At 39.6% G+C, this 9,506-nt stretch overlaps 1 long non-coding RNA gene across 1 annotated transcript in view; it reads left to right on the top strand.

Annotated features, from left to right (window-relative positions):
• Nucleotides 1–9,107, top strand: part of LOC109303486 — a 22,736-nt gene extending 13,629 nt beyond the window's left edge. Inside the window, exon 2 of the long non-coding RNA XR_002099141.1 lies at nt 8,120–9,107. This is a non-coding gene — a long non-coding RNA (uncharacterized LOC109303486). The remainder of the gene's footprint in view (nt 1–8,119) is intronic.
• Nucleotides 9,108–9,506: the final 399 nt, after the last annotated feature.

The raw sequence follows: 9,506 nt of genomic DNA, 5'->3' as shown, positions 1-9,506 counted from the left end.
CCCCCCCCCCCCCCAAGCTCCAGCTCCAGCTCCAGCTCCAGCTCTGGCAGTGGGGAGGAGAGAGAAACACTAGTGGCAGAGGTTTGCTGCTGCGTGGAGAATGGAGATGTCACCGTCTTTTTGGTCTCCAAAAATATATATATATATATTTTTTGGCCACTCAATGTATAGCAGTGGCAAAAAAAGGGGGAGACATCTCTCCTAGCAGCAGGGAGCTTCTGGCTGCTGCTAATGCTGCTCCTTGGAATTGCCTGTACCCAAAAGAAAGGTATCCTGCCGAGAGGAATGGTGACAAGTCCCAGGAAGGTGCTAGCTTTCCCAGGGTGAAAGATCGTTTTCTCAAGTTCTATGAATTTATGGGTTTGAGAGCTGTGAATTATGCCTTCTACCCACAGTGCTGCCAACTATATGATTTTACTGCTAGATCTACCAATCATTCCTGGATCTACCAATAAAGCATTTGGATAAAGTCATTGTTGTATAAGTTTACAACAATTAATAATGGATAGATTGCCTAGTGATGTTTTGATAGCTGTGAAAGGTACCAAGACTGTCAAATACCTACTTTCAGGAACTGGCAGCACTATGCACCTGCTCAGCTACCCTCTGCCATGACTATTTCTTGCATTCTCTATCTATCCATTTTGGACACAGACAGAAGTTGTACAATATGCAGTACACCTATTAGGCTTGCTTACAATAATCTCATGAACAGGGATCCTGGGTTTTTTTCTCTGATTTAAAAAAAAAAAATCACAGAAGAATGTGGATTTGGGTTTTTTGTTTTTTTTTTTTAAGTCCCTAATTTTTCACTTTAAAAAAAGTAACCCCAAATCCACACTCTTCTGTGATTTTTAAATGAAACACCACTTATATAGAGATGTGTATATATAGTGATGCTTCATTTTAATCACAGAAAATGTGTATTTTGGGTTACCCAATTTTCAGTTTAAAAAAAAAACAAAACTTTTTTAATCAGAAAGAACTAGAATCCCAGCTCATGATAGAATCTGTCCATAGGAGAGAATTTTAGAGTACATCATGCTCCATTTTAGAAACGGTGTGTGGATCTAAAACAAAGGTAAGTAGTGCCCTCAGTTCCAGAGAGACAACACAAAACAGTACATAGTATTGTTCAGCTTATTTTGCTAAATTAATTTTCTTGAGTTATGCTACTGTTTTTGAAGGGCATGAGATCAGGCATTCAGAATATGGTTCAATGAAACTAGTTTAAAATATAGAAACGTACTGCCCTCTGCTGGCCATGTAAACAAAATAAGAATATCCACTCCATGCAAAGTGATTTTAACATATATACATGCAAACTTTGCTTTCAGGGTGTTCAACATTAGACTAATTAGAAAATTAGACTAATTGCCATGTCACTGAGCAATGTTGTTGGTTTACTTCAGTGGCACTGAAGGGTAACTTCTAAGTCTGTCTCAGAAAACAAATTCTCCGTTCTCAGGTTCACCATGCTGGGAGCAGCATTGCAAAGTTAACCCTCTTCTTATTGTGTACCTATGAACTGATCATGATTTACAGGACTATAACGGTTCAACAGCCGGTCTGGATGAATAATCATCAGGCTACAATGTGAACAATTCATAGCAAACAGCAAAACCATAAACAATGGGTGCATCTACATGAGTAATTAATGCAATAAAATAAACAAACTCTGGCCCAGTTCATGCTGGAGTCAGCTGTTCCCAAGAGCTGTGTTTTACATGTGCACCTGGGACTGCAGCAGTTAGAGCCAGGGTAGAGCAGCCCTGGGTTGGCAGCAGGCTCAGGGGTTCAGCTCCAGGTGGCAGTGTCAGGGCTGGCTGGGGCACGAGTGTGCTACAGTATGGGGCTTGTCGGCAGGCAGCCCCCACACGTAAGCACCCTCGTGTCCCAGCCAGCCCCTGTCAGTGTACGCATGTTTGATTGCACGTAAGTACTCTGCTGTAAGATAGTACTGTCCTGAACCATACTATCTTATGATGGAGTTAATCTACTGTGCCCTAATACCAGTGCACATGTAGATTGTGACATTTTACTGCTGAGATTATTAGTGTGCTCCACAATAAAGTGTACACGTGTATGAACCCAGCAAGACCAAATTGCAACACTGACCTGTCTCTACTCACTGGTTGGATATCCAGAACGATTACCCAGGTGACTGAAGTTCAAATGAGTGTTCAAATGAATACTTTTTTCAGGTGTAATTTCAGGTATTTGTCTGACAAGTCATTTCTCTTCTGTCTGCCAGTTATGGGGGACTGCATTAAAAATGAGCTATATAAGTATTTGCAAATAGAAAATAACTAAATGGAAGGAACTTAATCAAAACAGCAAATTACTTGGAACCCAGATTAACTTGCACAGATTTTTTTGCAGTATTTGAGTAGCTTGAGTCTATGTGCCTGTAAGGTAATTTACATGGTTATTAGTTTAAGAGTTAAGACTATTTCAAATTCTTATGAATATTTAGCAGTGAGGGGTTTTTCTCTGTATTTTCATGTACAGGCCACACAACTCATAATTTCTAGGGTCCTGCTTCAGTGAAGCTTTGTCTCCTTAAATTAACTTTGGATTTGATCTTTTTGGCATAAGATCCCCCCTTTCACTTGTCTAAGAAGTACTTAGTAATCAGAGTTCTGTAGATAAGTTGGTGAATTTGTACAGCTGCCATCATAGCTCACAGGTGGAGGGAAAATTCAGGCAAAAGAACAAGATGAAATACTCAATGTGATGTAGATTGGCCATTTAGTCCCATCTTCTTACATCCTCATAATGCCCATGTTCACTCATTTACTATTAATGATTCAAAGATACATTAGCTTCAGCAATTAATACACTATCTTGGGTTATTCAGTTTTCCCATCATCTATAATAATTTTATTAGATTTGTCATTGTATAGGAACTGTAATCACATTCCAAAGAGAAGATTCTGCCTTTGTTTCTTTACACTGTACCCGCTGAAAAGCATTTTTTTCCCTGCTGTTTCCAGAAGGCTAATTATTTCACCAATACTCCCATTTCTAAGATGCCTATAAAGGTGGTGCTATGATTCTTGATAATAGATCTCTCCTGTCAGTTTTCCTCCCTGCAGACTTTCAGCCCCTAAGCTATGATTTTTATAATATTCTCAGGTTAAAACTCAGTCTCTCTCCCCTCAGATAGTAGTGCATTTACTTTGTTCTTTTGTATCTTTTTTTTTTGTCAGTGTCTAAATTCCATCATTCAGTCTTCTATAATCACTGCTAAAAATAGAGTTCAGTTAATTTATAAATCCCTTATCTCTACTTCAGTTGTCTGATAATATCAAACAGTGTCATGAGGGCCAAAGCTTTTACTCACATTGCATTGAAATGCTGCTTAGCTGCAGCAGTTAATTAACCAGCAACAGACCTACCCAAGTTTCCCTGTGCTTGTTGCAGTATCCTGTCTGAACACTGCACTGACGATTTCTTAGCTGTTATAGGTTAGTTTTTCTGAGAACAAAGGCAATTGCAGATCAAGGCAACATGTAGTTGGGGGAAGGACACCTTTGAAAGTTCTCATTAATGCATACACACGCATGCATGCTCAATTACATGTGGAACACTACTGCTTCTCTCTTAATCCTGTAGCACTTACAATGGCTTATATTGTCATTTGCAAACACCCTCTTTCCTCCTCATTTGAGCAGAAATGATGTTTGGTTTAACTACAGATATAATGTAAAGATCCTGCAAGGGAAGAAGAGCTTTCCTTGGGTTTTCTGTACCTCATTGGTCAGCAAGTGGAGGAGGGGTGCAGGTTGACTTGTTGGCATACTTCCCTTCTGATAACTTGGTAGGTTTTGTACCTTTCTGGATAAGGGGAAGCATGCTATCTGTGTAAACTGAGGTCCTCCTTGCCTCTTATACCACGCCCAGAGAACGGCTAGGAATTTAGAAACCACACACACACCCTTTTGGGAGGGAACCTTATGGTGTAATGAAGTCCCCAGTTGTGCTGAAAATGTTACTTGGATTGTCCAAAAAAAACCCTCAGGTGTCTACAAGCAAGCGCTGCAACACTTTATTCTAATTTATGCAGTGTGTATTACACATTTATATTTTAAAACGTGCTTCACTCCACTGTCATTCTCTGCTTATCTATTTGATGACAAAGAGATCCTTTGACCATTAACAATTATGCCACTTTTTTTTTTAAGTTTCCTGCAGATTGGAAACAGGAACAGAGAGAAATCCAGTGGAGAGTAGTAATTGTATGAATCTGTCAAGAAAAAAGACAATAAACATATCTGCCATTACAGAGCTAAGTTTATCTAAGGACCTTATTACCAGGAATTCTGGTTTTCTCCAATTAAAAAAAAAAAAGTAACCCAAAATCCACTTTTTTCCATGATTAAATGTGAAATGCAATGCCACTTATTTATTTATTGGTTCCCTCCATAATTTGTTTATATGCTTGATTATTACCCTTGCCTTGACATTTTAGGATATAGTAAATGTGTGTGTATATAAATATAAAACTATGTTTCATTTTAATCACACAAAAACGTGAATTTTGGGTTACTTTTTGTAATCTGCAAATTGGGGATTTTTTTTTATCAGAGAACCAGGATCCCTGCTTATTACATGGTAATTTTGGGGTGACCCCTGGAACTCCTTCAACCCTGGACTGTCTGTATATTAACACTTAAAAGTGGCTTTAAGCACTCATGCAGCTCAAAGTTACGCCACTCCAGGATGGGATTTTTTTCTCTGATCTGCACTACCCAGTCGCTATTCGATTTAAGGTGTGGTCACTCCCCACAAACGTGCCACTCAAGTCAAAGTCCTCCAGTATCCCAGGATCTCTTGCACCCCTGCCCTGCTTACCAAGCTTTTAGTGGCAAGTCACAGCTGTGCAGGTGGCAGACAGTCAGAGAAGGTTTCTAAACTAAGGGGGCAACTACTCCTACTTCAGGCTAGCACTAACACTGATCGACATTTGTGCAGCTCAAAGCATGAGGTGTAACAAGGCCCTAAGGTTAGAAGCAGACATGGGACCGTTGATCCACTTCACTGGACAAAACACACCCTTGTCCTGTGTTGATGGTACAGGATGATGTGATCTCACAAATTTCCCCACCCAGCCAGACACCCACCCCAAGCAGGAAAAGCATCACAAAGGTAATAGATGTCTGCCACAATGAAGCAGCAGAATTTATTACTACCTCTGTTGTGCCACTGAATTTCCTTTCATGTGGTGCAGCAAATGGTATTGATGTCTATTTGCTCAGCACTTGTGCTGCTATAATAAATATCATGGTGGCACAAATGGGATACTAGGCAATATCTATTTTCACCTTAAATAACAAGTTTTTGGTTGGTTTTAAAATGAGAGAAAGTGCACCAAATTTAGTTAGACTCCTTGGGCATGTCCACACATACAAGTATGTGCGCTTGCAGCAGCTGAAACGGAAGTGGTACAAATATGAGCCAGGGCTTTTTGCTTCAGTGCATGTGCTTGGACATGCACTTTGATGTGGAGCAAATTGTGCCACTTGGGGCAAAATAACCCTGCCTGGCTCCTCCCAGATCTGCAGCCAGGGGGAGCTAGAGCCCAGGGCCAGCACCTGTGCTGTCTCCAGCAGTATAAAAAGCTGCCCTGTCCTGGCCTCAGCAGGGTAAAAAAGACACACTGGCAAGTAGCTCAGGGCTACCAGCTCTCAGGAGTTTCTGGGGCCGAGCCAATTGGTAACTGGAGATACTACCCCTTGTGCCAGCTGGACTGCTGAAGCAGCCCTGAGAGTTGCCTGCACCCTCTACCGCCTGCAGCAGTCTGGCAGTGGGGGCTGCTGCCTGGCTGTGACCTGCTGCGCACCTGCCAGACCCAGATGGGTACTGCACAGCCAGTAGAGGCATCTGCCCCTCTGAGCCAGCTGCCAATGAGTGTGGCTGCAGGGTTGGCCTCTGCAAACTTGCAGTGCAGGGAACACTTTTTCTTTCCCGCACGTGCCTGTTGCCCCGCCTCAAAGGGGTTTGAGGCGAGGCAAGATGCACGTACGCACTCATCTGAATGCACCCCTTATGCTTACCTTCAGTCTCATGTAATTAGTTGTACCTTTTTAACTTTTGGTGGGTTTTTCTGACTCCTGCACAAGTTAACCAATCCTGAAAGTTTCAGGATGTTTTCATTCCCTCTCATGGAAGTGTAGAGCTGAATAGCAACTTTAGATGTTTGGATCTTTTTTCCACAATAGAGGATTATACCACCATTTATAGAGTCCCATGGAATAATTCTAAAATCTGTAAAACATTAACTTCTGTAAGATTTTAAAGGGTGCTTATAACTGATCTTACTACATTTCTGTAGAATTCTATTGGCATCCTTCTCAAAGAGTTCAAGGCTGTTACTGGAGCTTGTACCTTTTATCACCGAAAAAGAAAAACAAACCTAGAAACCACCAAGAAAGTCAGACTAGAGTTTGGATTGTAATCCCCACTTTCTTTGAACCATAATTTTAGTTCCCTCCATGCCTTCTTCATGTGCTTGTTTATTACCCTTGCCTTGACATTTTAGCATATGTGCATTTTCATACCAATTTGGCATCTGTATCTGTGGATTTTCCCCTAAAGATGTGAGGCCTTTGAAAGACTGGCAACATGAACATTATATAGATTAAACATGCAGAAAAGCACTAGTGACATTATTGGGAAGTGTTGTGGTTTGTTTTGTTTTGTTTTTAATTAGACACAGGTGGATGCTGATTTAAAATTACACTTTTATGAAGCAGACAATAGTTGAACAGTCAGATTTCTTTAGTTTATTAGATTTTTTTTCCTAAGCAGTTTTAATCAAGGCTGGTGAATTAACATTTTCTTCCACACAGCAATGAATAAGAACCATGGTATGGTGTGTGACTTTTTTTTGTTTTGTTTTTTTTTTTTCACCTCTCACTAAACTGAGTTTGCTTGACATTAAGGACTGTAATATTAGACATCTATACATTTTTCAGGCAGAGAACTCGGGGACTTTTTTACAAGAGGTGAAGAAGCACATGGGAGTCTTTCAATCGAGTAGTTCCAAGTCAACTTGCAACAGAACTCTTCCCCCCCCCCACATAGCAATAACCTTCTCTTTTAGGCCTTACTCGGGGTCAAGGCAAAAGGTAGCCCCTTTTTCCTCAGACAGTATGCAGATAAAACCAAAGCCAACTGTTTGTTGCTTCAAGCAACTAGCCCTTAACTATGCCAACTGCCTCTTCCTTCTTTTTAATATGTTGTCAGTCAGTTTCCTAGGAAGCTATTATAATCTAGCTGTTTAGATTGCTGATCATTAACTCTTTGCTGTCCAACATTGAGGCTTATCCCTTAACCATAGGTTTCCTGAGCTGGGCACAAGTTGGCTGGTCTATCTGTCACTAGATACTATTATTCACATTGGTCTCAGCTTCCTCACTTGTATATTAGAACTATGGGTGTCTAAAGTTAATTACCTAAAGACATAAGAAGGCACCTAAGCAAGCTGTCTGTAACTCCTTTTAACAACATTTTGCAAATATTGGACCAGGATTATGATGAGAATTCATGGCAGAACCAGGATGAAATCTTAGACTTGAGGGCTAAGTACAGGCAGTCAAAAAACCCAAGGCTGAATGGATTCAGTTGTTGCAGGTTAGTCTAAACTGCAGAGATTAAACTGAAACAGAAGTGAACACACATTTACCTTTGATTCAGGAAATGCAGCCACATGCCTGCAGTGACTTGGGCCAGAAGTCGGGGGGGTCCTAAAGCACAGCTCTTTGGTGCACAGCCAGCATGGGTTGTATGTTTACTTCTTCTTTCTGTTGTCCCTGCGGTCTCTGGGATTTGTAGCCCAAAATCACAGCAGCAGAACTCTGTGGGGTTGCTCATCACTTCCTCTTCCTGCTTCCAGGTACCTTTTGAGATTTTGTAGTCCACAGTTGGATATAGAAACTTATTTGCATATGCAGAAGAGGATGAATGTTCCAATATTATGGTATTGCTAAAAACTAAATAAAAGGCTTGTAAGTACATTTCTACTTGTAACATGCAATTGACTACTTTTTAGTGTACTTTGGGGATATTAGGTTGTATGATCTAATGTCTCTGGAGATTCTGTTTTCTTTAACAGTTTGCTGTTTCAAGAGCAGAGATTTATGGAAAAATGGAATATTGATCAGTGAAGAAAGACTGAGCCTCAAAGAAAGAAAGACCTACTATAGCATTTGTCACAACTGAAATGATATGATTGAGCTGTTTAGAAGTGGAAATTCTCTTTGGGTCAATGAAGACAATATCCATAATTCTGACTCCCTGAATCAACAGGCTTACCAAATAACCCACATTTATTCTTATCAACAACCATTAAGTCATTCTGAGGTATGCTGTGCTGTGAAAACCCAAACATCTCATAAACAAAAAGAAAAATATTTCTTTGCTCCACTGTAAAGAATACGCCAACAGTTTGAAGGAAAGTAATTCAGTAGACAGACATATCTATTGGATTCATTTTATGTACTGAATAGAAATGTTTCATTTCTGAAAATAACACTCAATTCACTCAGAAAAGACTAATATGATTTTAACATAAGTATTTCGCTCCAGAAGAGTGACTGATTTATTTTTGCCTATTGTAGATTATATCAGTTCTCAGAATATAGAACAAGGCCACTCTAGCAAGCTACTTATGCATGTGCTTACCTTTATCACTGCATTTAATATATTATGAGAATGTTAACAGGATTGGGGGTCAGATTTCAGCTCTGCTAGGGTAGAGGTTCAATGCAGCTGTTTTATCTAAGAAACAAATGTGCTGGGAATCTTTACTCACTTGCTTACAACACTGCAGTAAAACTTAATTGAAAAAACTTACATTGCTGCCCTCTCCTTTACTCGTTAATGAAATCTAAAAGGTATCACTGAACAAGATGAGACAGTGTTCAAAACACAAATGTCGTGCATAACAAGAACCAGGCTTGAATCTGGCAAAAATTTTAATTTGTGAATTAGATAGGACCTGTTATCACGCTTGGTAAAAGCACATCAGTGCCATTCTGAACCTTTGTCTCTTTTAGGTTGTTGAAAAAGTATAAAAAGAAAATAAAGATCAGTTTTAATTATCACATCATTGTGTTGAAGCTAATTTACATTTGCACGTTCCCACATGTATAGTCTTATAATTGAAACAGTAGAGAGAGCTTCACATTTCCTGAGGCTTTGAAGAGGCTGAAGCTCAAGTCCACATAGGCTTCAGCCTGTCCAAAATCCACATAAAAACTAAACAGTATTTGGTTTCCAGAACAGAACTGAAGTTCATAATAAATACATGCATTTTAAAAATTAAACTCATTATGCTTATTGAATTATACCATACTACTAAACATAACATAACCATGAAAATGATGGAGTAATTTTTTAGGACTTTGTGTTTCTGAAGCACTAAACAAAGAATAACTATTTAATGTTCACAAGTGCCTGTATAAGATGAGGAAACAGATATAGAGGAGTCAACTGAGCTG

Source organism: Gavialis gangeticus, unplaced genomic scaffold, assembly GCF_001723915.1.
Source record: "Gavialis gangeticus isolate Ggan-Ray unplaced genomic scaffold, GavGan_comp1, whole genome shotgun sequence".
NCBI lineage: Eukaryota > Metazoa > Chordata > Crocodylia > Gavialidae > Gavialis > Gavialis gangeticus.
The sequence above is the reverse complement of the archived record's forward strand: the minus strand, read 5'-3'. Positions and strand labels throughout refer to the sequence as shown.